The sequence below is a fragment of the Hemicordylus capensis genome, chromosome 2 (genome assembly GCF_027244095.1).
Source record: "Hemicordylus capensis ecotype Gifberg chromosome 2, rHemCap1.1.pri, whole genome shotgun sequence".
Taxonomy (NCBI): Eukaryota; Metazoa; Chordata; class Lepidosauria; order Squamata; family Cordylidae; genus Hemicordylus; species Hemicordylus capensis.
In genome coordinates, this window is record NC_069658.1 from 272741888 (window position 1) to 272768036 (window position 26149).

At 44.8% G+C, this 26149-nt stretch overlaps 1 long non-coding RNA gene across 1 annotated transcript in view; it reads right to left on the reverse strand.

The window, feature by feature from the left end:
- Window positions 1-940: 940 nt before the first annotated feature.
- LOC128346182 (uncharacterized) overlaps window positions 941-26149 on the reverse strand; it is a 72878-nt gene continuing 47669 nt past the window's right edge. Inside the window, exon 3 of the long non-coding RNA XR_008316824.1 lies at window positions 941-1162. This is a non-coding gene — a long non-coding RNA (uncharacterized LOC128346182). The remainder of the gene's footprint in view (window positions 1163-26149) is intronic.

Here is a 26149-nt window from a genome sequence, read left to right on the forward strand (position 1 = left end):
TTCCTTATTGCGTGTTGCTCTGATGAGCTGCAGTACTGCTCTGCAGTGCAAAAGAGCAACAAAGAGAGGGGGGAAGCCTCAGTCCTCCCACATAGCACTACCGTTGCTTCTCCCATTGTCCTGCTGCCACTAAGACTGGGAATTAAAAGGTGGGCGGCTGAGGGGGAAGGGCGTTGCATTTTCTGAGCAGTTTCAGAGTGGTTCAGCAAGTGATCAGATTTATTCCCAGTATCGGGGGAGGGGGACACCATCGCATCTGGGCTAGTTCAATAAAGCTCTGAAGAGTGAGTGTATGTACATGTAACGGATATATATTTTAATTAAATTAAATTAATTAATTGGGTTTATATAACTCCCTTCTAAAAAAGGCGCAGGGCGGTTCACATCAATATAGATGCAGATATATATCCTAACTGTTTAATCTAGTCACGTTTGTATAACAAATGGCTTCAGAGACTTTCTTCAGACATGAAGCAGTGAAGATACTGTCTTCACACATGAAGCTATGGTTTAATGAGCATGAGCTCCCCTGCTTGCTGGTGCACTCCCTTTCTTTCCCTCTCACATGTGGCTTTTCTCCTGCACATCCTGGTTTTTCCTAACCATGGTTTGCTATGATGTCCAGATTAGCAAATGCTGGTTAGTGCAAACCTCCAAAGCATAGTTGGAAACCCATTTCAAACCCTGGTTTCAAATCACATTTTGGAGGGGAAACTGTTTGCCAAATCAGATGTCAGAGCAAACTCTGGCTAGTGAAAAGTAGGAGGAGAGAATCAGCATGTCAGAAGAGAAGAGGGAGCATGCAAATCCACACTCTGCCATAGTGGTTTGGTGTTATATCTGAATTGAACCCATTTAAGTGATCAGATTTTTATACCATAAAGACTTTATAACTTTGTATTAGGATCCATATGGATGTATTTTAAATAAAATAGGAGTATTTATCTTGATTTATATCCGCTGAAGACTGGCAGTCACTTGAGTGGTACCCATTGTTTTTGCAAAATGACTTCAATATAAGAAAGTCGCTCTTCTATCATCTACAGTCTTGGGTATCACCCTTCATTCAGTCACCAGGCTTCATTGCTTGATATGTGGCCTTGAAGTGAAGAATTATAATTTCTTACCCTTTGTGGGAAGACTTGAAATGAGATTTGATGGCCTATCAATAAAGAAAAGAGGTATTTCAGCATTTAGGCTCTACAAAACAAAGCAATGATTATATAAATAGTCAATATGAAGATATTTAAAATATAATGTTTCTAAAAATGTGAAAATGTTAGGATAAAAATATGGATATAACTCTATACAGTGGTCCCTCGGCTTACATAGTTAATCCGTTCCGAACGGACGTTCGTAAGTCGAAATTTTCGTAGGTCGAAAAGCGCACCCACGGAGGTCTGGAAACACTCGTAAGTCGAGGAAACCGCATCTAAAAATGCGTAAGTCGAGGAAGCCAAATCTAAACCGCCAACTACTTCCGGTCTTTTTTGGCGTTCGTAAGTCGAAAACGTTGGTTGTCGAGTAGTTCGTAGGTCGAGGGACTACTGTATTAGTTTTATCAAAACATACAGAAATTATACATATCAAAATGGGCATGACTTTGAATACACACTTCTTAATAGTTACGATTTACATAAGCACATCAATGAAAAGCTCCCGTGATGAAACTGAGAGTTATTCAGGAATTAACACCATTCAAAAGTTTTGCACTGAAAAGGTGTGGTGTTATGCCTTTCCCAGGGTCTGACATGGGCAAACATGCTCTAACAGTGGTGATCATGATTCAGTTCTCCTTGACTGTGGTGCCATGTCTTATAAACTGACTTCTGTTCAAAGCCAATTATTTGTAGGAGATACATTTCACATGCTACTTTTTTCCTACACCTTGACAGAGCTAAGCAAAATGGTGATCAGTTCAAAAGAACCTAAGAACAGCCCTGCTGGTTCAGGCCCAAGGCCTGACAGCATCCTGTTTTGCACAGTGGTCCACCAGATGTTTCTGGTAAGCCTACAGGCAAGAGCAGAGGGCATGCCCTTATCACTGAATGAAGTAATAGTGAATGCTGAAGGGCCAAGAAAACCTAACATAAAAGTCTGGAAATATAACCAAAATGTTAGGCAAGCACTACCCTCAGAAATGCAACATGGAAAGAATTATCAACAAACTGGAGATTAACTGGGAGTCACCTGACCATGACACTGCTACTAGACAGAGAGCCAGCAATCTTGTGCCTACATCAAGATTTGCTCGCCGCAATGCCAGAGTTTGCTGCTAAGCCTCAGGGCTAGAGGCAGGAACTCTGTCCATGGACAGGAACTGTCTCCTACAAGCAGACTTATGCCTACAGGCAATCTTGCTCACACAAAGATCCCAGAGTTTGCTGCTAAGCCGCGGGGCAAAGCAGGAACTCTGTCCATGAACAGGAGCTGTCTGTGACTTCTACTGTGCAGTGAGAAGTCAAGACTTCCCCAGCCATGGTGCTCTGGCTCTCAGCCGTGATCTGAGCAACTGCAAACGCTCCTGTCTCCTGCCAAGCGCCTCGCTCCTTCAAGCTGAAAAGATCTCCACTCTCAAGTCTCTGATCCTGGTAAATATGCTGCTCCTACAAGCCTGGAATCCCCTCATCCCTTCCCCTTCTCCTGCCTCCTTCTCCCCCCTCCCTTTTCCTCTACTAATCTCCCCAAACCATGCCAGCCCTCAGCTTTCCTTTCCCCCTTTTCCATCTGTATCTGAATTATATTAGGCTCTAGGAAGATTTAATGCACACACATATGGTAGTTAGGAACGCTGGTTGCGGCTAGGATGTTCTGTTTACTAATACTGTTAGTAACATTGATAGAGTGTTCTGCTTTCTGCTAGATTATGTTGTTACTCTTTTATACTCAATAAAGCCCATTGAATCTTTGAGGATTGGTTTGATCTCCTTTCTTCCTTGCGCCCAGATCCTACACGGTCATCATATAAAAGAACTTGGTCACATGGTGACACTATGAGCCAGGCCTAATTTGGTATGCTAGCTAATAAGCAGATTTGGTATATAAATCAGGCCTGGACTGTAACACAACCCCTTCAGGTGCCCCAGAAGGGTACCATGGTTGATGGTATCAAAAGCCACCAAGAGATCCACAAGGATCAACAGAGTTACACTCCCTCTGTCTATTCTTAATTGGAGATAATACAAAAGGCTGACCAAGGCCATCTCAACCTCATAGCCTGCCTGAAAGCCAGTTTGAAATGGGCCCAGATAATCTGCTTCCTCCAAGACAGCCTGGGGCTGAGACACCGCCACCCTCTTGATCACCTTGCCCAACCATAGGAGGTTGGAGACAGGCCTATAATTGCCCAGTTCTGAGAGATCCAAGGCAGGCCTCTTCAAGAGTGGTCTAATAATTGCCTCCTTGAGACAAGGAGGCATCCTGCCCTCCCTCAGAGAAGCACTAATGATCTTAACAAGGCCCTCTCCAATAACCTCACTACCAGATTGTATAAGCCATGTTGGGCAAAGGTCGAGAGAACAGATAGTGAGTCGCAGTGTCCCAAGTTTCTTGTTCACATCTTTGGAAGTCACAAACTGAAATTGACCCAATTTAGCCACACAAGAGGAGCTGCTGGGACACCACCACAATAGACTCTGCCGCAACTGTAGAGTCTAGTTCAGCTCAAATATGAGAGATTTTATCTGTTAAAAGCGTATTAAAATGTCACATAGGGTAACTGATGGATCCAAGTACTCATTCAAGGGAGGAGGGGCATGTAGCCCCCTCACAACCCTAGACAACTCCGCTGGATGTGAGCTTGCAGAAGCAATGCAGGCAGAAAAGCTGTTACTTTGCTGCATGCATTGCCAGAGCGTAGATCTTCTGTGATCTTCTGTGATCAACACTCTGTGTTGTAATCTGTTGGATTCAAGCTGAGTCTTTCTCCACTTGCGCCCGAGCCTTCTACCTTGCCACTTCAGCCCCTGCAGCTGTTCCATTTACGAAGGGGCTAATTTAGAAGTGGGTCGGAGAAGGCACTTAGGAGTAATCATGTCTATTGCCCTAGTGAGTTCATTGTTCCAAGCCTGAACCAGTGCATCAACAGGATCACTGGCAGAACCAACCTTAAAACCTTTTAAGACTTCTTGGAATCTTATAGGATCCAATAGCCTTTTGGGGCGGACCATCCTAATAGGGCCTTCACCCCTGCGGTGGAGAGGGCTGTGAGTCTAACCTTAACCAGATGGTGGTCTATCCATGACAATGGGGAAATCACAGGAGTCCCACAGTACACCTTCCTGTTCAGAGCAAAAAAACCAAATCGAGAGTGTGACCAGCAATGTACATTGGTCCTGAGACCACCTGGGATAGGCCCATAGTTGTCATGGCCGCTATGAACTCCTGAGCTGATCCTGACAAATTGGTTCCAAAGTGAACATTAAAGTCCCCCAGAACTACTAGTCTGGGAGACGCCAACATCAGCTCCTCAACCAAGTCATGCAGCTCAGTTAGGGACTCTGTTGGGAAATGGGTGAACTGTATACCAACAGAAGTCCCAGTCTATCCTTGGACTCCAGTCATAGGTACACTAGCCTCCCCCATCCAGGTCTCTGCAAAACATACCAGGTCAGCACCATCATCCATGATCAAATCATGGACGATTTCTTGTTTTATTTTGAACTGACCAGGCATTACAGAGAAGCAAGGTGAGGTTCTGTGGGAGTTCGCTACTGCTCCCCAAGGTCAAAGAACTGGCAGGGAAGCTGGAAGGGGTAACAGCTATTAAGTTTCTGATCTCCCTTCCCCAGTAACAGCCTGCTACCCTCCCACTGTTGCATCCTCTTCTAATCCTCACCACCCCTGGAATCACCCCAGGGACTGTGTACACAATCGTCCCAACTCCAGGTTCACCAAAACACATACCTACACTAGTCTAGCAACAAACAGAGAAGTTCTTAAAGCTGCAGTATAACTTGCCTCAGCCCTCTGTCCCACCCCCAAAGCCTGCTCCCAAAGGCCTGCCCCACTTTAGTGGCCAGCTACAGGCAGCCCACCCAGTGGCCCTGCTGTCGGCTGCACAGCCCCTTGTTTTATAGGTATAGTGGGAACCAACTCCTCCTCCTGGCAGGTGAAAAGTATGTTGCACCCCCAGGCCCCCAATGAAGACAGGACACCCTTAGTTGGAGTAAATAAGGGCCACTTTTATTATTGTACAGAGGTAACGACACTTGCAACGAGGTCCCAATACACTAGAGTGCGGGTACTACTCTCGCGTGGTGGCCTTTCCTAGTGAAGAGCACCCCACACCAGGGCGAAGGGCCGGGTCCTGATTTGGCCAGGCTCCAAGTCCTGGCCTCCTCTCACCGCAGGGCTCCACCCTGCCGAGGGGTGGTGGTGGTCCGCCACACCCCCAACCCAAGCCGTCAAAGCTCTGAGCCGGTGAGTCGCGCCCACCCCCCGAGTGGGGGCCATTCCCAACCTTATGGGCCATCAAAGCCCTGAAAGGCTGTTCCTTGACCCCCCCTCACCCAACTGGCCCTCCAGCCAAACACCGATCCCTGAATCTACCTACCCAACACCCGCACTCTCCTGCAAAGTGACCAATCAATTCTCAATGCCTACCTGCCACCATAGGTAACGATGGCTACCAATGGCCCAGCTCCTAAGCCTCAGTGAGAAGTAGGCAAAAAAAGGCCGTGCCCCAGACAATCTGGCACGACCCAAAAAATTCCTACTTGGCCCCCGTAGGCGACCGGCTATCCCTCACTGAGTACCGGGAGGGTGGGTGGGTGCCCGGCAGAAGAGAGACTGCTCATGAGATGGCTGCCGGGCTACGCGGTTTCCCAGCCCCCTCACCTGATTGGACAGTCCCTAGTCACGTGGAGGGGGCCAAGATGGCGCTTCTGTGCCTGCTTCTTCATGCCGGGAGCACAACCCCGCCCCCCGCCTCACCGCTCGGGCACAGAGGCGAGAAGCGGCATTACAATTAGCCAGAAGGAAGGAGGCAACCCACAGAGTAACAGCACAGAAACACAACAAGCCCAGCAGAATCCCTTTGCCAGCAAATTTCACAGGTATCCTTGGCTTCGCTATCAGCAGCTGAAAAAACAAACAGATAGAGTAAAATAAGGAGGGGTGCGGAGTGAATCTCACCACTGCAGCCCATTACCAGTTCTTCTCCCCTATTCTCCCCAGAACTATTCTCCCCAGTTCTTTAACCTATTCTAAGTTAAAACAACAACAACAACAACAACAACAACGCCACAGTAAAGGAAGATGAAGGGGACTAGAAAGCACTGATGGTTTCTGAAGCTTTCTAAGGATGAGACAATAGGGACATCATTCATCCTTGCTTTTCAAAGAGGAGCCTTTTGTTCATTCCCCCAAACTTAGAAATTCAAATCAGTTGGAATTAAATTAATATGAATAGACATTTCTGCCTTGTGCTGATAAGGGCTTCTTCAGCTCTGATAGCAAAATGAAGCATTCACAGTATGTGTTTCACATGTTGCCAAATCTCATCAAGCCATCTTCCGTCACGTCAGAGACAGCCGCCACAATTAATGACAGGAAAGGAATATGTTCAGCAAAATGTTGGGGGGAAAGGGCTCTTTTGAAATATGCAAATGTAGTGCCATAGCTTGTGTAGTACTCACCTGAACTCCTCCTCAAGTGTGTTTATGGTGAACAGCTAGATCCCAAAGGCCCCCAGCCCAGACCTTCAGTCAAGGCTACATCCTGATTATTTATTGCCATCTTGCTCACATGAATCAATTTACCTTCAGGTCGATAATGGCTGCTAGCTAAGGCAGAATCCAGGCTTAAGATTGATACTTTGCAGCTTCTATTAGGGCTGTGCAAATATTTCAGCACAAAATAGCTGAATGATCTGCACAGCCCTACTGAGACCACATGGTTACAACCTTTCCCACCATTTACTCCCAAGCAGTCCTGGGCCATGGGGCTCTGTGGGGAAAGTGCTGGAAAGGGCTCCACTTCCCAGCACTCCCCACATGTTTTTCTAGATGTCATTGGGGCTCAAGAGGGTTCTGGTTCTCTTTTAGTGGCACCGCCAGAGCTGGGAGTATGGCGAGCTGAGCTCTGGGGAAAGTCATCTCTGCGCAGTGCCCATGGGGCTGTGTGGATTATTCAGCTTAGGTTTTCTAGTGCAAATTTACTGTATTCTTTATCGATTTAAAAACATGTTTATCCTGTCTTTCTGTGTTAACAGAAACCCACACTCAAGGTAATTAGCAAAAATAAAAGTCAGACATACAATATCCAACAATAAAACCTATAGAACAATCACTAAATCAGAAGCAAGGTCTTAAGTGCAGGGGCAGGGGCCAGCAAGAATGCAAAAACTATTAAAGTGCATCAGCTTCAAGCAAGGGGCAAATTACAGACACTCAGCTCATCCTTGGCCCTGATACTCTTGACTTTACTGAATAGCAGCTGTGGCAGCGGGAGATCTAATTGGGACTACAGTGTCGGGGAGGGGCCTTAAACTTTTGCCCCTGCTGAAGTTCCTGTCCAAATTGGGGTCTCTGTGGCTGCTATTTGGTACCCCCACACACACACACACACTCCAAATGCCTCTGAAACATGTTTTTTTAATAAGTTGCTGCAAGCCACTTGAAAGTGAGGGGGTAAAATGAGCATACTTGGGAAATGAGTATTGGTTTCTTCTTCTTCTTCTTCTTCTTCTTCTTCTTCTTCTTCTTCTTCTTCTTCTTCTTCTTCTTCTTCTTCTTCTTCTTCTTCTTCTTCTTCTTCTTCACCAATACTTCTTCCCAAGTATGCTCATTTTACCTCCTCACTTTCAAGAAGAAGAAGAAGAAGAAGAAGAAGAAAAAGAAGAAGAAATATATCAATAATAATGATATTATCTCTTGTTTAGACAGACAGGTGTTATTGACTGGTTTGTTTTTATCCAGACATCGAGTCCTTCCCAAGGACCTGGGATGGCTGAATTTTATTGTCAATGTTGTTGCTGTTGTTATAGATATCATCACAAAATATAGGCTGTTACCAGTAAAGCTGCTTTTTGTAATTGGCTGGTGGTGATTTCTGTGACCCCTATGGTGTTGAGGTGCTCTTCAAGGTCTTTTGGAACTGCACCCAGGGCGCCAATTACCACTGGGATTATTTGGGTCTTTTTCTGCCACAGCCTTTCAATTTCAATTTGTAGATCTTTGTATTTGGTGATTTTTTCTATTTCTTTTTCTTCTATTCTGCTATCCCCTGGTATTGCTATGTCAATTATTTTGACTTGTTTTTCTTTCTTCTCGACTACAGTGATATCTGGTGTATTGTGTGGCAGATGTTTGTCTGTTTGTAGTCGGAAGTCCCATAATATTTTTACATCTTCATTTTCTTCAACTTTTTCTATTTTATGGTCCCACCAATTTTTGGCTACAGGTTGCTTGCATTTTTTGCAGATATTCCAGTGTATCATCCCTGCTCCCTTGTCATGTCTTTGTTTGTATTCTGTCTGTACGATCTTTTACAACAGCTGATTAGGTGGTCCACTGTTTCATCTGCTTCTTTACAAAGGCGGCACTTGCTGTTTGTGGTGGATTTTTCGACTTTTGCTCTTATTGCATTTGTTCTTAGTGCCTGAACTTGTGCAGCCAATATTAAACCCTCTGTTTCTTTCTTCAAGTTGCCATTCTTAAGCCATTGCCAGGTCTTGGTGATGTCTGATTTTCCACTTGTATTGTGCAAATATTGACCATGCAAGGGCTTCTTTTTTCATTTTTCTGCTCAGTTCTTGACTTGTTCTTTCTTGTAGGCCTGCTTTGTTTCATTGGTGTTGAATAGTTTCTCGTTCTTGACCATTTGAAGTGCATCTTCTTCACTGTCCTTGATATATTCTTCAAGGCCTCTTTTCTCCTCCTCTCCTGTTTGATGGACTTGTAGCATTCCTCTTCCACCGGAGCTGCGAGGGAGGTATAGCCTATCTACATCACTACAGGGGTGCAGAGCATGATTGATAGTCATTATTTTCCTGGTCTTACGATCTAGTGTCTCTAGCTCTGCCTGGGTCCAGTCTATTATTCCTGCAGTGTATCTGATAACAGGTATAGCCCAGGTGTTTATGGCTTGTATGGTGTTCCCACCATTGAGATTGGACTTTAGGATTTTTCTAACTCTCCTGATGTATTCACTTCCCATTTTTCTTTTAACTTCAGCGTGTGCGATGTTATCAGCCTGGAGAATGCTCCAGTATTTGTAATGTTCTTTCTCTTCCAGGTTCTTGATCTTGCTTCCATTGGGCAGTTCTATTCCTTCTGTTTTTGTTATTTTCCCTCTGTTCATTATTAATACAGCACACTTGTCTAGTCCAAACTCCATTGCTATATCACTACTGAATATACGGACAGTGTTTAGCAGTGATTCAATTTCTGACTGGGACTTTCCATACAACTTCAGATCGTCCATGTACAGCAGATGGTTGATTTGACTTGATGTTTTAGATGTTTGGTATCTGAGGCCTGTTTTGTTTAGTATTTGTGAAGGTGGGGTCATGGCGATTACAAACAACAGAGGGGATAGTGAGTCCCCTTGGAAAATACCTCTTCTAATGCTAACCTGTCCAAGTGTCTCGCCATTGATTGTTAACTGTGTACTCCACATGCTCATTGCTTTTTTAATAAATATCTGAATGTTTTTGCTGACACCAGTTGTTTCTAAACATTTTAGTATCCATGTGTGGGGCAATGAATCAAAGGTTTTCTTGTAGTCAATCCATGCAACACTTAGATTGGTTTTTCTTCTCTTGCAATTTCCAAAAATCATTTTGTCAATCAGCAGCTGGTCTTTTGTGCCTCTGGTGTTCGGGCAATTTCCTTTCTGTTCAACTGAAAGTTGTTTGTTAGTTAATAAGTGTTGCATCACTTCATCTGCTATTATTCCAGTTAATAATTTGAACATGGTTGGCAGGCAGGTTATCAGTCTATAATTACTTGGAACTGCACCTTTTGCTCGGTCTTTCATTATGAGATGAGTTTTCCCAGTTGTTAGCCATTGTTCAATATCACCACCTTGCAAAATGTGATTGAACTGTCTTGATAGTTGTTTATGAAGGCTTGTTAGGTGTTTAAGCCAAAAGCTTTATTATTATTATTTCTTGTTTACACAGTCAGACAGGTGTTATTGTCTGGTTTGTTTTATCCAGACATTGAGTCATTCCCAAGGACCTGGGATGGCTGAATTTTATTATCAATGTTGTTGCTGTTGTTGTTGTTGTTATTTTGATTTCTATACTGCCTTTCTAAAAATGGCCCAGGGCAGTTTACACAGAGAAATAATAAATAAATAAGATGGATCCCTGTCCCCAAAGGGCTCACAATCTAAAAAGAAACATAAGATAGACACCAGCAACAGTCACTGGAGGTAGTGTGCTGGGGGTGGATAGGGCCAGTTACTTTCCTCCTGCTAAATAAACAGAATCATCATGTTAAAAGGTGCCTCTTTGCCAAGTAAGCAAGTTGCCATGAAGACTTCTTCTTCTTGCTGCTGGATTTGAGGACATCTAGTGTGGGTTACAGAGGCATAACTAGGGAAAACGGCGCCCGGGGCAAACACTGAAATGACGCCCCCCCCATGCCCCCCGCCCCCCCCAACATACTACATTATACTTAGGTTTTTCCTCACAAGCGCCTGCTGCCGCCGCCAAGCCAGGCCACTGACTGGCCGCCAGGCGCCAGCAAAGCAATGGGGGGGGCGCGGGTGGCGCGGAAGGGACCGCTCGTGGGGGAGGGGGCGCCGATGCACTCCCTTGACTGCTGCAGCACTGCTGCACTGAGCAGGAAACATTTGTATTAAGAAAAAATTTTAAAAAAAATTAAAAAAAATTTTTTTGTCATGGCGGCGCCCCCCACGTGACCAGAAAAGATGGCGCCCGGGGCACGTGCCCCCCCTGCCCCCCTATAGTTACACCTCTGGTGGGTTATCCTTTCCACATGCTCCAGAGGCAGGACTATGTAAATTAGCTGAAGCTTGAAGGGCCTGGGAAGGATGACCCCACCACCCAGTTTGTCCTATCAGACAGAAATGTCAGTTAATGCCAACCCAGAGAGAGAGGAGTAGGGGGAGAGAATCTATCTCATGTGATATATCCCATTTGACCCTCCAACAGACCCAGAGAGCCAAATGGGTGGACCAAGGTGTCCTCAAATCCAACAACAAGAAGAAGCCTTCATGGCTAGGAACCAAAGCTCCTTTCACTGGAGAGCTGGTCTTGTGGTAGAAAGCATGACTTGTCCCCTTAGCTAAGCAGTATCCACCCTGGTTGCATATGAAAGGGAGACTAGCAGTGTGAGCTCTGTATGATATTCCCCTTAGGGGATGGAGCCGCTCTGGGAAGAGCAGAAGGTTTAAATTCCCCTCCCTGGCTTCTCCAAGATAGGGCTGAGAGAGATTCCCACCTGAAACCTTGGAGAAGTCGCTGCCAGTCTGTGAAGACAATACTGAGCTAGATAGACCAATGGTCTGACTCCATATATGGCAGCTTCCTATGTTCCTACGTTCCTATGTTCACTGCTGCTGAATGAAGCCATCTTATGTGGAATATGCCACAGTCGCAATCCTCGGTGAGAACCATCTGGGTCGACTGGGGTGGGAGAACCTGTTGGAGGACTTGTCTGCCAAAGGCAGCCAAAGGTACATCCAACTTGTAAAGTATGGTGAACGTGGATGAAGATGACCAAGTTGTTGCCTTGCAAATTTTCTGTAGGGTGGCATTTGTGGGAAAGCTTGCCAATGAGACTGCGGATCTGGTGAAATGTGCAGTTAGATGCAAAGGTGGTCGTAGGTTCTGCACTTCATATACCAGCAATACACAGGCCTTGATGCATTTAGCTTTGGTAGTGGATGAGACTTTCTTCCCCACAGAAGTTGGGAGGAAGGATAATGAGGAGTCAGAAGTGTGGAAGGATGAGGTACATTGGATGTAAACCTCTGGATGTACAAGTGAGTACAACCTTTAGTCATCTACGAACATCTAACTTGTGTCATGCTTTTTCCTGATTGATGTGCAGGTTTGGGGTAGAATGAAGGCAATATGATGTCCTGTACTCGTGAAAAACTGTGCATACCTTTGGAACAAATGATGGATCGAGAATAAGGCAAACTGGAGAAAAGATGCAAAAGTTATTATTGATGGATAAGGCTTGGATTTCAGATACATGTCTAGCTTGAGGAAATTGCAATTAGGAATGCCAGTTTGAATGACAAGAGTCTAAGATGGATTGAGTAAATAGGCTCAAAGGGGTGTAGATGTAACACGTAACAACATGTGTAGGTTCCATATCAGGAACCTATGTACTGTTGGTGACGAGAGTTCAGTGGATCCCCTAAGGAAATGCTTGAAGCGTGGATGCGAATGTAGTCCATGGTGGGTGGTTCCAAAATGGAAAAAAGTCACTTGTCTTTTGAGAGTATTGGCTTTCAGGTCCCTATCTAGGCCTTCTTGCAGGAAGAGAAGGAGTTCATTGATGCCACAATGATTCCTGAGAGTATTATGATGCCTGAACTGCAAGAGGAAGGCCCTCAATGTGCATTTGTACATTTGATTAGTGGAGGGTCTTCTGGAGGTCGACTTAAGTGAGTATCGAACAACTTAGGTGAGTATCCAAACCATGTTATCTTAGGAGGTTCCTCTCAGCCACCAAGTGGCTAGCCTTAACCAGGTGAACAATCAGTTGTGGTGAATAATCAGTCCTTGACGTAATGAGTCTGATGTGACAGGGAGAAACCATGGACCTGAGATTGCAAGATGGAGGATTTCTGAAAGCCAGGATCTTCATGGCCAGTGGGGAGCCACTAAGATCACTTCTGCCCTGTAAAGATGAATCTTGTGCAGGAGGCAGGCGAGGAGAGGGATTGGGGTTTAGAAGTACCAGGGTATAGAAGTGCTGGGGGACATGGTGCTGATAGAGAACCCATAGCCTCTGTGCCTTCACAGGGAAATTTTCCATTGTTTGGTGGACAATTTGCAACTGTCCCAGGTGTTGAGTGAGAATATTAAAGGTCTATTGTTTTGAGGCTTTATTTCGCAGAGTGCATTTCCATGCAGCTCACCCAATCCTATTTTGAGTTGAGTACTCTATTGACATGTGATGGGCCATGATGGAAGCTAGATGAGTTTTTGCCCATTGCAGCAGGCCTCTCAGTGTAGCGACCTGGATCTCGTCCCTCCTTGGTTGCCTTTTTATTGTTGTTGTGTACAAGTACATGTTTTCTGAGTAGAAAATGTTGGAACACTAGTAGTGCAAAGTGGATGACCCTCAGTTCCAGCCAGTCGATACTGTGGTTTTTGTTCTTGAGGAGTCAACTTCCCAGACCTTGTGCTGAATGTTGATAGAGATGTGCACCCCAGCCTAGTGGCAAACAAGGCTGGTGTCCATCATCAATATGAGCCTGGGAGAGTCTAGGAATGGTTTTCTGTGGGGGAGAGATGGTGTTAATGTTCACCACATGAAGGACTAGCAAATCTGAGCGGGAAGATGGATGTGTATTTGGCTCTTCCATGCTAAGGCCCTCTGGTAGGGAGTAGTAACCACTGAAGAGGTCAGAGATGGAATCTAGCTCATGACCATGAGTCCATTATTGCAAACATCAAGCCCAGTAGATGTGCTAGGGAAAGGAGAGGTTCTGTGTGGCTGTTGGAGATCATGTGTATGAGGTCTAGTGTCTTCTGGATGCATTCTTGTGGAAGAACTAAGCAGTCCAGTTTGAGTGTCTATCAACATACCGAGGTGGTGAATGCAGCAAGAAGAGTGATCGGCTAGACCCTGCAGTGTGAGAGACACATCTGTGTGGGCGATGGAAGAGTAGGAAATCTGATGAGCAAATCATCAAAATACACAAAAACCCAAATGACCCTTAAAGGAAACTTTAACTTCCTAGATTGCATTCTTAGTGATATTTGTATGATGTTTGTGTAAGGGTGGTTGTTTATTCAAAGAAATATAGGTGGTATCAGGGAAGGAATGTGTGGAATACTGAAGAAGGCAATAGATATATAGAGGAAGGGATTTTGCAGAAATTGTACTCCAACAGGCATTGGGAGACACACACCCATTTTTAGTTTCTGTGACTTCACAGAAACTGCCCAGTTATTACTTATCTCTACAAAGACTTGTGCTAAAAGCTTGAATTTAAAGAAGGAAGAAATAAAAAGATATGATTCCTGTGCTTCTATCCTGAATACTCATTTTTAGACTTCTGAAAGAAAATAGCAGCATAACCATGATACATTCATGATGTGATGGTTAGTACTACAATTGCAAAATTGCTGTTTGTTGGAGATGATATCTTTGACTTACTCAGGTACAGCATAAGCAACAAAGGAAGTAGCTTTTAGTGTCATTTCCCTTGCAGCTGAAGGCATGACTGCTATGCACACAGTTGGAATCAGTGGGTTGTGTAAGCCCTTGCCTTGCCAGGAGGCATACAACATGTTGGAGTGCTTCTATGGCACAGCAGATTTTCCCAGTCTAGGCAAAACTCTCATTTCTCTGCAGTGCAGTTCTAACAATATGTCTAGATGCAAAAGCAGACAGAATGACTTTCTGCTCATTCTGCCCATCATTAGTCTGGACGAGCCACAATTTATATCCTGCCTTTGGAGCTAAATCCAATTTCTGACATGGCTCACAAACTTAAAACATGAGCACAATGAATAAAATGGAACACAACAGCAAAGCAGGCTTTAATAAAGTATTTCCCCAAATTCAGGATCCCAAAGGTTCTCTAGAATACTTTCTGTTTAAACAGCAACAGAGAAGAGATGCAGCCAACCTCTTCAGGGAGGCATACCAGTTTTGCATGCAAGGCATATGCTTTATTGCTGCATGGTGGGGTTTCACAATTCCTAAGGTTTTCGTGTTGACCTCTTTTTCTCTCTGAAGCCAGTTCTTTTAGTTCATACTGATGTTCACTGCACACATTACAATCTTGTCCAAGAACACTGCATACCGTCAGTCTGAAAGACTTTCCTGAGGCAAATACGAGCGAGTGACCTGTACACTCTCACATTTATGTTATTCTCCTGGAAATATGTATTCAACCTTTTTGATTTTGTCGCACTAGCACTGATGTGATATCATTTGTGGTGTTGGGAAAATGTAAGAAATAAAGCAGGGTGGGATATGTATGTAAGCTACATTAAAGAAGAAGAAGAAAACCATTCTAAAACCTACTCACTCTGATGAATCATTTTAAAAAGAGTAGTTATGACATTTTTGCAATGATATTTGACTTTCATTACCAGTTTCCCTGGAAGTGTCTCAATATTCTTTACCCTTTCATTAACCTCTTGTGTAATTTTTATGCAGTAGCTCCTTCAACTTAGGAGACTGTAGATTAGAACTCTGTTTGATGAAATATTAGCTTTTCACAGAGTACCTTTGAGCCTCAGAGACCTTCTTCACAAAATGAAGCAGCAGCCAATTCCAAATTGCAGCTGCCTGACTTATCGCAGTCTTTTACATCCTTCTTAATAGACAATAAAGAGTCAAAGTAATTCAAACTGCTGTAGTGGACTTTGGTCCTGGGAGAGATGGACAGCAATCCTCCTGACATTTCAATCCCTGTAATATCTTGTTAAACTGGCATGCTCAGAGGCAAATTGTTAAGCTCTGTGTGTTTGGGAGGGCAGAGTTAGGCAGGGCTAGGGGTTTCCCACAAACTGAACTGCAACAAATATATTCCATGCAAATTCATGAGCTTTTGGCATTTATTTTCTATACAAACTGTTGGTGCTTCATCTAGTTCTTTGGATCTACTGTTATCCACTGCCAATACATAGACAATTGATTGTGAGATCAGGACTGATGAGATGAATGTATGCAAGCATCAAGGACTGTACTGTTTCAGGCAAGCTGGGTGCAGAGCCGGTCAGACAAGATCATAAGAACTGTGTATATATTATCAGGACAAAAAGGGGGCTTAACAGTCATGTTACGAGAATTGTAATGATGGAAGAAACCTCAAAGCTCAACCAGGCCAAACCTTTGCAACTGCAGAGCCACCACTAGAGTTTTTCAAATTATGCCCCATAGATCCCTGGGGTTCTAGGGATCCTTTCCAATGTGCCACAGAAAAAGGAAACATAACGGCAGACTCGCAGCCTGGTTCTGTGCAGCATATTTACTCAGAATTAAGTCCCACTGAATAGGATTTCAGCCATATTGTGTGACATGTGATGCTTCGGGGGGGGGGGAGTGCTTCACTGGAATAGTGAAAACAGTAAGCAAAGGAGGAGGCTGGGAAAGGCTCAGGCACATTCCTCCCAGTGCTGCTCTCATGCGGCACATTGAGGAAAAGCTATGACATTGTTTTTTCCTTAATGCAATCTAACTGTTTCTGCTGGAGAGCTCTCTCCATTTCAGTCCGGGGCTATCCAGTCCAGTGCTATCTCAGTGCTATCTCTGTGCTATCCGGTCCAGTGCTATCTTTGGAGGAAGGAGGAAGTAAACGTAGCTTTGAAGCAAGAAGAGATGAAAGCATGAGAGAACCGAGTTGTGGGAGGGAGCAACTGTGAAAACAGAGTTTTTTGTTTGGGGGTTGAGGGCAGATGGGGAAAGAATCCCAAAAAACCCCCAAACAAAACTGGGTGGATTTGGGGCGGGGGGAGAGAGAGAGAGAGAGAGAGAGAGAGAGAGAGAGAGAGAGAGAGAGCGCACTATTAAGACACTACATTGGATATGCATAAATATGCATTGTCTGTACACATGCATATGTTTTTGTGTGAATGGCTGTAGCCAAACATAAAGAAAGGGCACTGAACTTGCTTACAGTGTCCCAAGAATGTGCCCACAGCCCTGCCCTGCCCTGATGCCGATATGCTCAGAAGCCTCACTCCCACACTGCCCATGCTTCCAAGGTTTATCTGCAGAGAAAAACACTGTAAGCTTGAAGACATTCTTTTCATGATCAGAAAGCTGGAAAGCCTCCCAATCATGGAAAGAATATCTTAACACTTACAGCATTTATCTCTGCAGACAAATGCTATAATTTGTTAATGCTATAATAGACAAATGCTTTAATAAAGGGTTAGTCAATCCTGGCTCTCCAGGGCGCTTTCCAGATTAAACGGGGTCACAGCGTATCTCTGAAGTGTGCATCCACACTTCCTGAGTTGTGACACCGCAGTCCCTACACTGACAGCCAGGTGCCATTCACATTCTCAATGCCTTGTTTCGAATTTAATTACTCCCATTTATTGATAGAACATTGTATGTCTGGCGCAAAAAGGTTGCTGTTTTTTAGGGTTGTTAGTTTCCATGAGACTGCTCCCCCTGCTGGGCACTTTGCTATTTACGTTTTGAATGTGATTTGACTGAACCAAATCATTTTGCTGCTGTTGAGTGGCTAAGCTGGAAAGCGCCCAGCTGTTGTTAAACTACAACTCCCATCATCCCCAGCCACAATTTATTGGCTGCTGTTGCTGACTAGTGAGGGAAAGGCAATTTATTTTGGCTGGGGCTGATGGGAGTTCTAGTTTAGCAACACCTGGAGAATCAAGGTTGCCTACCCCAAGCTCTAAGTATGGACAGAGTGAGGGAGAGGTGTCTGAGCACATCAGTGCCATGGTTGGCTTAAAAATGTGTTGTTGGGACACCAATGTGTGTTGTTGGGACATCTGATTAGGGCTTGTAATTGAGTGCATTTAAAAAGTTAACCTGGGTAAAGGCCCCCCTCAAAGGCATGGTACAGATAGGAAATACATGGTACTGTACATATGTTCAGTATGTGTGAGTTACTGCATACGTGTAGACTGTACACAGACTATACATTCAATAAACATTATGTCTGAATAGGATGAGAGAGAAAGAGAATGATTCTGGGTAGATTGTGCCATGTTCAGTTATCTTAAGATAGGGATGGGAACTCAGAGAGAAAAGACAGAGGTAACTTACTGTAGATAGGTGTGTATGCCGTGTTTAATTTCCAAAAAGTGAAAATCGTTTGCTCCTATGGATGTGGAATAGCCTGCTGTTGCTGCATGGTGAGGGAAAGGCAGTTTGCACATACTCAGACACACTGTTCTTTATTTATTTTAGGGTTGTGTGCGAAACCGGCTTGCATGGTTCCGTCCCAATTTGTGTGTGAACCTGTTTGGTTGAATCGAATGACTGGGCCAGTCCACCTGACTGAACCTGCTCAAACGGGTTTGAGCGCTTGTCAAGGGGAGTCATTTTTTAATTCCCTGTGAGGATTCCCCTTTTACATCCGAAGGTAATAAACGGCGGTGGGGGAAAGGCAAAAGAGAGGCACCTTTAAACCCAAAGAGAAGGTGCTTCCTGCAGGCCTGCATGGCACTTCCCCCACTCTCTCAGCTGAGGAGGCACACAAATGGCCTCTGCGGATGTCAGCGTGTTGCTGATCGTGCCTCAAATGTCCTCTGAGCAGGCATAAAGGGCATTTGTAGCATGATCAGTAACATGCTGACCACATGAATGGCCTCTGCACATGTATGGAGGCCAATTGTGTGCCACCGCCACTGAGAGGGTCGGGGGAGTGCCATGCAGGCCTGCTGGTAAGCACCGTCTCTTTCAGTTTTAAAGGCACCTTTCTCGCTGCCCCCAACTTTTATTACCTATGGAAACCAGGGCTGGATTAAGGGCAACTGATGCCCTAAGCACAGCCCAACAATGGTGCCCCACTCAGCCTCCTCCATTGTTTAACTGACAAGACATTAAAACTCAAGCAAATTATTTACTTATACTTTAATATTTATTTAAATTTTTAAAAGTTTTCTTTTTAAAAATTTTTTAAAATTTTTAAAGTTTTTAAATTTTTTAAAAGTTTTCTAGATTTTTAAGGTAAAACAAAACAGTCCCACTGCCTATAATTTCTTATAAATAGCTGCAACAGAAGGAATGATTGAGAAAAATATTTCATCTTCAAGGTCAGACATCATTACATATGACCTTGTTTTATGTGAAATTTTATCAATATTTTGTACTGCTCTTTACAGTAATCTTTCGCAAATCAATAACATTTTATTTCAGATACATAGTTTAGTAGTTTCTCAAAACTTTAGTCACTCACCAAGCCAAAGAAAACATTTTTTTTAACAATGCAAAGTAAAGTCAAACACGGCAGATAAAAACAAATACAAAAAATCAACTAAAGTTTAGTGTGGCAGTGAAATGCAAGGTGGCAAAAGAAATGCAAGGTGACAATAAGGGAGGCAAAAAGAGAGTTTGAGGAACATTTAGCTAAAAGTATCAAGGGTAATAATAAAAACTTCTTTAAATACATCAGAAGCAGGAAACCTGCCAGGGAGGCTGTTGGACCATTAGACAATGAGGAAGTGAAAGGGATTATTAAGGAGGATATGGAGAAGCTAAATGAGTTATTTGTGTCCATCTTCACGGCAGAGGATACAGAGCATATATCTGTTCCTGAACCAGACTTTTCAGGCATGGAGGCTAAAGAACGGAGTCAGATAGAAGTGACAAGAGATGATGTTCTAAACTGTCTGGAAAAACGGAAAACTAACAAATCACCAGGGCCAGATGGCATCCATCCAAGAGGCTTCAAAGAACTCAAATGTGAAATTGCTGACCTCATAGTCAAAATATATAATGTATCCCTGCAATCAGGCTCTGTACTGGAGGACTGGAAGGTAGCAAATGTAACACCAATTTTTAAAAAGGGATCCAAGGGCAATCTGGGAAATTATAGGGCGGTTAGCTTAACATCCATTCCAGGCAAATTGATGGAAAGCATCCTCAAGGATAAAATTGTAAAGCACCTAGAAGAACAGGCCCTGCTGGGAGTGAGCCAGCATGGCTTCTGCAAAGGTAAATCTTGCCTCACAAACCTTTTGGACTTCTTTGAAAGTGTCAACAAGTGTGTGGATCAAGGTGATCCAATTGACATAGTATACCTGGACTTCCAAAAAGTGTTCGACAATCTTCCTTATCAAAGTCTCCTGAGGAAACTTAGCAGTCATAGGATAAGGCGACAAGTGCATGTGTGGATTGCTAACTGGTTGAAAGTCAGGAAACAGAGTGTAGGGATAAATGGAGAGTTTTCACAATGGAGGAAAATAAGAAATGGGGTCCCCCAGGGATCTTTACTGGGACCAGTGCTTTTTAATTTATTCATAAATGATCTAGAGGTTCGGGTAAACAGCGATGTGACCAAATTTGCAGATGATACCAAACTCTTTTGGGTAGTGAAATCCAAAACGGATTGTGAGGAGCTCCAAAAAGATTTCTCCAAACTGGGGGAGTGGGCGACCAAATGGCAAATGCGCTTCAGTGTTGGAAAGTGTAAAGTGATGCACATAGGGATGAAAAAACCCAACTTCAAGTATACGCTGATGGGATTTGAGCTGTCAGTGACTGACCAGGAGAGGGATCTTAGGGTCATGGTGGACAGCTCATTGAAAGTGTCGACTCAATGTGCGGCAGCTGTGAAAAAGGCCAATTCCATGTGAGGGATCATTAGGAAGATGATTGAAAATATTATAATGTCCTTATACAAAACTATGGTGTGGCCACACCTGGAGTACTGCGTACAATTCTGGTCACCACATCTAAAAAAGGACATTGCAGAACTGGAAAAGGTGCAGAAGAGGGCAACCAAGATGATCAGGGGCCTAGAGCACCTTTCTTATGAGGGAAGGCTACAACACCTGGGGCTTTTTAGTTTGGAAAAAAGATGACTGTGGAGAGACATGATAGAGGTCTATAAAATCATTCATGGAGTGGAGAAAGTGGATAGAGAGAAATTCTGCTCCCTCTCCTATAACACGAGAACCAGAGGTCGTCCCATGAAATTGATTTCCAGGAAATCTAGGACCAACAAATGGAAGTATTTTTTCACACAATGCATAATCCACTTGTGGAATTCTCTGCCACAAGATGTGGTGACAGCCAACAACCTGAATGGCTTTAAGAGGGGTTTGGATAACTTCATGGAGGAGAGGTCTATCATCGGCTACTAGTCGGAGGGCTATAGGCCACCTCCAGCCTCAAAGGCAAGATGCCTCTGAGTACCAGTTGAGGGGAGTAACAACAGGAGAGAGGGCATGCCCTCAACTCCTGCCTGTGGCTTCCAGCGGTATCTGGAGGGCCACTGTGCGAAACAGGATGCTGGAGTAGATGGGCCTTGGGCCTGATCCAGCAGGGCTGTTCTTATGTTCAGTGAAAGAGTTAAAGGCATGATAAGTAGGGGGGAAACTCTGTGGTGCCCCCCTTCCCGTGATGCCCCAAGCACATGCTTGTTTTGCCTTATGGTTAATCCAGGGCTAATGGAAACAAAAGGGAAACCTCACCGGATTCCCCTTTACAGGCACTTGAACCAGTGAACTGGTCTATGGACAGACCACGTTCAGTCCAGTTCAATCACAGACCAGACCCCTTTCTCTGGGGCTGGTCCAGTCCGCGATTGAAGCAGTTAAACCAGCCCGGTTCACTGCAGTCTGGTTTGATCATGGACTGGTTCAGCGCAGGCGCGGCTCCGGGGGGGCAGTGGGCGGCATCTTTAAAGTAAATGGAGCCGGTGCTCTGTGCCACCCTGCAGCCCCCGCGGCGAGCCCCTGCCAGTGTCCAGGTGAGTGGCGAAGGCGATTCCCCGCCATGGGGGCTGCTGGGCAGCACAGAGCACCGGCTCCATTTACCTTATAGAAGCTCCCCCCCCGAGGAGAGTTCACGAGCCGTGCCTGGTTCAGCGCACCCCTAATTCATTTCATACATTCCAGAACCTCAGACTTTATCTGGAAATGAATTCTGGGGTTGATCCCTAGCACAAATTAAACTATCTGGCTGACATCCTAACACTGAATGCATGCAGTCAAAGTAAGCAAGTGTGCAGCAAATCATTTCCTGCTCCTATTGCATCAGTTTTAGTGTCTTTGCCTCATTTTTTACTCTCTTTTAGATGCAGATGATTTTGGATGAATAGAGTTCTTTTTGAAGCCATACCTTTAATGTGAGGCCACCTGTCCTGCATTCTCTGTGCTACCCGCTTATGAATTCCCACCTTTGTTCAGCCAAGTGCTACAAACAAAAAATGAGGGCCAAGTCAAGTTATCAGCCATGAAAAGGGGGAGTTGAAGAAGTGTAAAATGCCCCCAACCCCACAGTGTTCTTGCCATTCCATCTCCTTCCTCACTGTGTCACCCTAGCCAGTCAGGGATCACATAGCTAATTGAAAGGTAATGTAGCCAATCAGATTGGTTGCACAGTGGCATGAAGAGATGTGCCTAGGCGAGATGTGCCTAGGCAATGCAGAGTCACATTCTCTCACTTCCAGCACTGCTAAGCAAAGCAATGAAATCACTGCAGTACAGGAAGAAAAGGAACCAGGTACTGCTGCACTGCAGCACACTGGGTGAACACCTTGTAAATGTTACACTAGGGGGTATACATAGAGTAAATGTTACACGAGAGACCAAGAAAGAAGACAACCCGTTTCAGTGGAAGAACTCCATGCCTTACAGAACAATGTTCCAGGCAGGAATGGTGTATGCCCATGTGTTCTTATTGAACAGGAACAGCAAAAATTTGGGAGACTGGCAATTTGTTGACACAAAGTAAAATGAAATTAGTAAGAAAAGAAAATAACAATACATTTGATGTTCGAGTGTCATTTATTGGAAACAGGTATTTGCCCCTGTTTTCAGGCCCTTCCAAAGTATTGCTGAAGGCGGGGGTGCTTTTCTATACACAGTGCCGTGAAGTCAGAGGTACTTCAGCTTAGCCCTAAAAAACCCATTTGGTTTTCTTTCCTCTCTGAAGTTGCAACAAGACATGATATGGAAGATCCATGAGTAAGGTGTGTGTTTGTGTGTGTGTTTGTGTGTGTACACGTGCGCGCGCGCACACACACACACACACACACACACCCCTACCTCTCTCTGGGCTCCTTGGAGGAAGAGTGGAATATAAATGTAAAATGACAATGACAATGATAATGATAATTTTCTCTCTCTCTCTCTCTCTCTCTCTCTCTCTCTCTCTCTCTCCAGGTACAGGTCCAAGTGCTGTGCAGAAGGAGGTTTTAACCCTTTCCTTCCACTGCCATTTTCCCAATGGAAATCCTTCCCCTAAAATTGGTATTTGCTCTGCAGGATGGAACTTCTAGGAATCATACAGGTATGTTTGGTTTTGCTGCTTATTATGTGTTTTTTTTGTTTTGCTGTGCTTTGGTTGATTTTGCTTTTAATGTTTGTTTTGTTGTTGTTGTTTGTTTTAGTTACTTCTAAGAATAAGATCAAGTAGGATATAGATTTTAAAAAATAAAATAAGTATTTGCGTGTTTTGCACCCCAAAGCCAATAGCAGCTTCAGGGTACATATGTCTGTCTGTGGGTGTGATTTTTAATCAGGGAAATGTAGCAGGGAAAAGAGTTAACCTTTCACCTACAACATTCATTTGATCTACAAATTATTTTATCACATGGTTGTTATTCAGTTAAAGGAAAAAATGCAACTATTTCCAGATCTTCTGCATTACGTCTAATAGCTTGGGCCCAAAATGTTTAATGTATACCTCATCATTGTAAAACTACTGTCTATGTGTTTTGCTTGTGAGGCAAATCATGGCTTAAAGCTAAAATTACCGTTCCTCTCTATCAGTGGGAGAGGAAGCCATTTGGCCCCACCAAGTGGTTGCTGTGAACATTGCAACCAGGAACAAAACATTAAAAGAATAATATTGCACTGGGAGAGACAAAAGAGGATGTTTGCCGAATGATGTATTTAATTTAATTTAACACACAGTACTTGCCAACCTGGAGCACTGCCTTTGACTATTAAGTGTTACACTAGAGAGACAAAGTGGGAAGATAAACCCTTTCAATTGAATAAATAAAATTAGTACAGAAAAGAAAATACCCATAAATCTGATGTTTAATTGAATGTCATTTATTGGAGGTGGATGTTTATAGAAAAGAGGATATTTTTTAATCAGAAAAGAATATGTATTGATGTGTCTTGAATATGTGTGTTCATTTTTAAATAATTTTCTTGTCATCCTTATACGGCACAATAAACTAAACCGTGTCTACATGGCAGATTAATATTGTTCCATTTGGCAGGGTCAGTGACAGAGCTTGGCCAACAGAGGCATTGGCTGAGAGCCCAGGGCCATAAAAGGGCCCATAGATTCTCCCCAGTGGGCAAAGATGGCAGCTGCCAAGAAGCACTCCAAACCACTGCAGACACTACCACCAATGGAAGCCCTTACGGGACTACTTCTCTTAGCAGCGGGTATGGCAGCAATGCAGAACACTCTTAGCAGCCATGCTGGTCGCTGGCATCTGCCTATAATGCAATGCCCCTGCCCCCATCATTCCATCCAGTCATCCCATTGCAGGAGTATTGCAGTACTGAGGTATTGCCTTATAGGTATTGTGAGCCCTTTGGGGACTGGGGACCATATTATTTATATACCACTTTTCAACAAAAGTTGCCAAAGTGGTTTACATACAAGAGGTATGTATGTATGGATACCACTTTGGAAACTTTTGTTGAAAAGTGGTATACAAATATTCACTGCATTCATAAATACAATGGCAGCCACCAGCAAGACTGCATAGGCGTGTGTCCGAACCGGTCCGGCGGCCATTCTATAGAATGGCCGAACTGCCGGACCGGTTCTGCCCTGGTTGGTCCGGTCCGGGTGGGGGGGTATTGCTTTAAGGGCGGGGAGGGCTTGTTTACCCCTCCCGCGCCTCTTTGCCCCGCCAGTGGCCATAATTTACTGTAAAATTGGGGCGCTGGAAACCAGCCGCCCCAGCCGCCGCCGCTTCCGCCGCCCCCCCCCGCGAGCAAATTAGAGGGGAAAAAGGCTACTGCCTACAAGGAAGGTCTACTGCTGCCCTGCCGCCGCCACCCGCCACCCCCCCACGAGTGCTCACCAAGTTAGAAGACTTTAGAGAGGAGCTCGCGAACAGAGCTCCTCTCTTATCGAAGCCTCCGGCCCAACTGGGGCCTTGGGCGCGTGCGCACGCGCTCTAGAGCTCTTCTTCCACTAGAGCTTTTGCCGGAGGCCCGGTCTACCCGCCGGGAGGAAGCCGGGTAGACCGGGCCTCCGATCGCCGGAGGCCTGGTCTACCCGGCTTCCTCCCGGCGGGTAGACCGGGCCTCCGGCAAAAGCTCTAGTGGAAGAAGAGCTCTAGCGCGCGTGCGCACGCGCCCAAGGCCCCAGTTGGGCCGGAGGCTTCGATAAGAGAGGAGCTCTGTTCGCGAGCTCCTCTCTAAAGTCTTCTAACTTGGTGAGCACTCGTGGGGGGGTGGCGGGTGGCGGCGGCAGGGCAGCAGTAGCCCTTCCTTGTAGGCAGTAGCCTTTTTCCCCTCTAATTTGCTCGCGGGGGGGGCGGCGGAAGCGGCGGCGGCTGGGGCGGCTGGTTTCCAGCGCCCCAATTTTACAGTAAATTACGGCCACTGGCGGGGGCAAAGAGGCGCGGGAGGGGTAAACAAGCCCTCCCCGCCCTAAAAGATAGGCTCCCCTTTGGTGCTGGTCCGGACTGCTCCGGACCATGCACATCACTACCACCAATTTTTCCCCTTTCTCAATCAAATCCTGTCTCATAAGCAAGTTTCCCTGTTCTGTCTGTTGTAAAACTTTCACATATCCTGCATTCTTCGCTACTAAGCTCCCAAAATTTCCATCACATCTTTCAAAGTAGAATGCATCAAGGCTATTAAAACAGATTTCTGCTGTGACGTAGTCTCTAGGTTATGTCCTATAACCATTTCCCTGTACCCCTAATAGATACGGGAATCTACAGCCTGCTGAGCGACATCCAAGCTACAGGCGTCCAAAGTACTCTGCAAGGTTTCTAATTCATCTTTTATACCCTTACAAACAGCGTCTCTCGTATCTTTCATCTCACGCTTCACAAGAAGCTCCTTCTCCAACGAGAAGGTCAAGTCACCAAACATTTTGTGGCCATCCGCTTTGTCCCTGGGAGCAGGATAGTGCTCCCGCAAAGAAAGCGATGGTGTGTCTCTTCCTTCTTAAAGAAACTCATCATGGGTACCCACAGTCAAGTCTGTTCCGTAAGCCCTGCTAACACTTGCCTGGTCAGCGCAGTCGCACAAGGACAGGTTAGAGTGCCCGCATTTCTCCACCAAATATGTGGGACCCTTTTATTTACTCTAAGTCCTCTAGCACTGCACAGCCCAACAACA